This window comes from Lactuca virosa, chromosome 1 (assembly GCF_052849685.1).
Source record: "Lactuca virosa cultivar CGN04683 chromosome 1, Lactuca_virosa_CGN04683_v6, whole genome shotgun sequence".
Lineage (NCBI taxonomy): Eukaryota > Viridiplantae > Streptophyta > Magnoliopsida > Asterales > Asteraceae > Lactuca > Lactuca virosa.
The window spans coordinates 275,742,545-275,747,557 of record NC_136426.1 but is presented as its reverse complement, the minus strand read 5'-3'; positions in this window follow the sequence as shown (position 1 = coordinate 275,747,557).

Below are 5,013 nucleotides of genomic sequence, written 5' to 3'. Positions count from 1 at the left end.
TTAAAATTCGAAGAGTTGGAATTAAAGTATACATGGGGGGTAACTTTACAAATTCCAAAACTTGAGGGCAAGTTTTGAACAATTCAAAAACTTTTGGTTTCCATAACTTATGAGTTTAATATGGTTTTTATGGAAGAATTTTCAAGTTCCATAACTTGAGGACAAGTTATGGAAGACATAAAACTATTTTATGATGACATTTAAAAATAAGACCTTCTATTTTTCATAACCTATGAACTTTAATGAATCTTTTAAAAAGAAAAACTCTTCATTTTCCATAACTTGAGGGCAAGTTATGGAGTTCATAAAAACCATTAATATCAATTATTTCAATTAACACGATAATCAAATAATTTTCCTATGATCTAGATCAAACTCATAAGTAAAGATAATTCATATCAACAATTTTCAAGAACTTAGCTAATCACATAAACTAACACAAATCTTGAAACTTTGACAATTATTCTTTATTTGGATGAGGATAATCATTACCATGGCATCAAAATCAAATTTTATGAACAAAAACATTTTGTAGTAATGATCCTAATCCAAAACAGGCCAAAAAACTCGAAAATCTGCATCCAGGACAGCCAACTCGTCGAGTGCATGAGCTGACTCGTCGAGTTGGTCAACTTCGTGAGTGGACTCGGCGAGTCACTCATCCAACTCGGCGAGTCCAAGGCAAAAACCATGCAAGTCGTCGAGTTAAGCACTGTAATTGGCGATTTCTACTGTCAGAGTGCAGAAAATTCTATTTTTTTTACTTTGAAAACCAATAATAACATCAAATATAATAGAAAACAACTCATGGCTCTGATACCACCATTGGGTTTTGTATACTACAACATCCTATTGTGCACATACAACCCTAAAAGCTTTGGATCTATGTTTTCTCTAATTATACATGCATATGGTTTCCAAAGCTTTAAGCCTACAACTAGCATACAAATAACATATGTATAATAGGACAAGTTTCAGACATACCTCTTGATGTTATTGATGTTGCTAGGAAGACTTTGGCCTTTAAGAACTTAGTGCCCCAAGTGTTGCACCTCAAATGGAATCACAAATCATCTAGGACAAAGGATAACATTTTGAGAGAGAGTTCCATGCACCAAAATCGTCCATCTTTCTCTAAGAATAGAAGCACACGTTTTTAGGTTATGGAGCATATATTTATATGTAGGATTCCAAGGGTCATGGGTATAACCCAAATCCATACTCATGGGTTTTATGATCCATGGTACATGCGGCCCAACTTATTATGTATTCATACATAATCTTAGTCCAACATGGACCATAAGCCCCACACATATAAATATAACTAATTTACACAATTAGTCCCCATTAATTTAATTAGTCTCTTTTGATCACTAAATTAATTCCAAACTAATTCTTGATCAATACTAATTAAATCATATGATTTCATATTAATATATTAGAACTTATAATATATTAATAAATCATATATAACCTCTTCTCAAAAGTCCATCCTAACAAATTGTCCTGATGATATGCAACCCAAATGGACCATGCTACTCTCGGGTCGAGTACATACCAATAATAGTTATGGGCTTAGACATCTAATCAATTACTATGTCCCTGATGAAATGATGACGGATGTCAATGTGCTTGGTCTTGGAATGTTGCACTGGATTTTGTATCATCTGAATGGCACTAGTGTTGTCACAACAGATGGGTGTCTTTGAGAAGTTCGTACCATAATCCAAAGCTGATTCTGAATCCATAGAATCTGAGCACAACACCTTCCAGCGGAAACATATGCAGCTTCTGCAGTAGAACAAGCTACTAATGTTTGCTTTTTGCTAGACCAGCTTACCAGTCTATTTCCAAGAATTTGAGCTCTACATGAAGTGATTTTACGATCAATGTCACACCCACCATGATCGGAGTGAGTGTATCCCACCAGCTTGAACTCAAAGTCACGAGGATACCATTTCCAAGAATTTGAGCTCTACATGAAGTGATTTTACGATCAATGTCACACCCACCATGATCGGAGTGAGTGTATCCCACCAGCTTGAACTCAAAGTCACGAGGATACCATAACCCAAGATTGGGTGTATGTTTTAAGTATCAGAAGATCCTTTTGACAGCATGAAGATGAGATTCCTTAGGACTGGCCTAATAGCGAGCACATAATATGGTGGAAAACATAATTTCAGGATGACTACTTGTAAGGTAGAGTATAGAGCCAATCATTCCTCGAAACAAAGTTGCATTCACATCAGCTTCGCTTGGATCAGTGTCAATAGACGCTGATGAACACATCGGTGTATTTGCCAGTTTGCAATCAGAAAAACCATACTTCTTCAACATATCTGCAATATATTTAGCTTGACAAACAAAAATACCATCAATTAGTTTTTTGACCTGCAAGTCCAAAACGAAAGTTAGTTCACCCACCATGCTCTTCTTGAATTTCTTGGCCATGACCTCCGCGGATTCTGAACTGAGCTTTTCATCAGTGGATCCAAAGATGATATCTTCCACATACACTTGAGCAAGAATGATATGAGATCTTGATTGCTTTGTGTACATAGTATTATCGATCTTTCCTCGTTTGTATCCGTTTGAGAGAAGATAGCTTGCCAATGTGTCATACCATGTCCTGGGAGCCTGATTTAAGCGATAGATAGCTTTATCAAGATGATACACATGTTCTGGAAACTCTTCATTTTCAAACCCTAGAGGTTATTTTAGAAAGACTTCTTCTTGAAGAACTCCATGTAGAAAGGCAGTCTTGACATCCATTTGGTAGACTTTGAAGTTTTTGAAGGAGGCAAAAGCTAGAAACAGACGAATTGCTTCAAGTCTTGCAACTGGAGCAAATGTTTCATCATAGTCTAACCCTTCAAGCTGACAAAAACCGTGAGCTACAAGCCTGGCTTTATTCCTTTTGACGATTCCATATTTATCCATTTTGTTCCTAAAAACCAAGTGAGTACCAATAATAGTCTTTCCTTGAGGTTTGGGAACAAGATTCCACACATTATGACGTTCAAATACATTTACCTCATCTTGCATGGCCTAAATCCAATCAGCCTCTTTCAATGCATCAGCGACATTCTTTGGTTCAATCATTGAGACGAAGTTAACAAACATGCAAAAGTTGTTGTTGACTCTTCTACGAGTGAGAATCCCATAATTTACATTTCCAATGATTTGAGATTCTGGATGATCTCGAAGGATTCTTGGGTTAGAACCTTCATTTGTATTGTTTTGGGCGGAGTCTTCCTGATTTGATGAATCAGCTTCTTCAGGGACAACAGGCTGATCTTCAAGGATAGGCTGAGAACTAACTAATTGACTAATATTGGGAACAATAGGATCAGCGTCATTTGACAAGAGTTTAGGAATTGGGTATGAAGGACTGAAAGTAAGTTCATTTACATTTGACGAGGAGTGATCAACTCGATCATGAATGAATGAGTCCTCATCAAAGGTGACATGAGTTGTTTCTTCAAAAATTTGTCTTGAAAGATTGAATACTCTGAAAGCCATGGATACGCTGGAGTATCCTAGAAACACTCCCTCATCAGCTTTAGCCTCAAACTACGAACATTGATCTCTTTGATTCAAGATGTAACACACACATCCAAACACATGAAAATAAGAAATGTCTGGTTTTCTTCCTTTCAATAGCTCATAAGTATTTTTCCCATGACGTTTGACAATAATAGACTGATTCTAAGTATAACACGTTGTATTGACAGCTTCAGCCCAAAATGAAAATGAAAGACCAGCTTCAACAACCATAGTTCTGACAGCTTCGATAAGAGTTATGTTTCTTCTTTCTGCAATACCATTTTGTTGGGGTGTTCTAACTACTGAAAAGTTCTGAGAGATTTCTGAGACAGAGAAAAAGTCTTCTAGAGAAGAGTTTCTAAATTCAGTTACATAATCACTATGCAATTGCTTAACTGTGTGATCATAGAGGACTTCCCATTGCTTAATAAGAGCGATAATTTTATCAGCGGCATGACTTTTCTTTCTTAAAAACACTACCCAAGTAAACCTTGAAAATTCATCCACAATGACAAGAGTGTATTTCTTTCCAGCTCTTGACTTAATCGAAACTGGTCCAAAAAGTTTGATATGAAGAAGATGAAGGGGTTTGATGATTGAAGAACAAGACTTTCGTTTGAACGAAGACTTGGTTTTCTTCCCTTTTTCAAATGTTGAGCACACTTTGTCTTTTACAAAATGCATCTTAGGAATTCCTCTCACAAGCTGATTCCCTACAACCTTTGAGATGTTCTTGAAATTCAGATGCGATAGTATTTTGTTCCATAGCCAATTTAGATGAGACTGAGCACGAGAGAAGAAGCAAGGACGAAGAGATTTGTCAACAGAAAACATATCCAGAACATAGACTTCATTTTTTCGATGACCAAAAGAACAGTGATATTCTTTTGATCAACAAAGTTTCCTTCTTTCTTGTTAAAAAGAACTTCATAACCAGCGTCACACAGTTGAATGATAGAGATGAGTTTATACTGAAGAACTTTCACATAAGATACATTCTTGAAAATAACAGAATTACACTTGATGGTTCCATAACCCTTTGTAGTTCCTTTGCCATTATTGCCATATGTAACTGATCTTTAGGTTCAGAATTGCTAACTGATCATTGAGGAAACATGCTAAGAATTTTGTTTATAGAATGAACTTCACCATTACATATAGGAAATTTTAGCAAAGTCTTAGGGGAGGGAAGTCTTGGATAAGGTGTCTAAGTCCATAACTATTTTTGGTATGTACTTGACCCGGCTTGGCATGGTCCATTTGGGTTGCATGGCATCGCAACAATTGGATAGACAAAATGAGAAAATGACACTTATGATTTGTTAATATATTATAAGTTCTAATATATTAATATGAAATCATATTATTTAATTAGTATTGATCAAGAATTAATTTGGACTTAATTTTGTAATCAAAAAAGACTAATTAAATATATGGGGATTGATTATGTAAATCATTCATTCT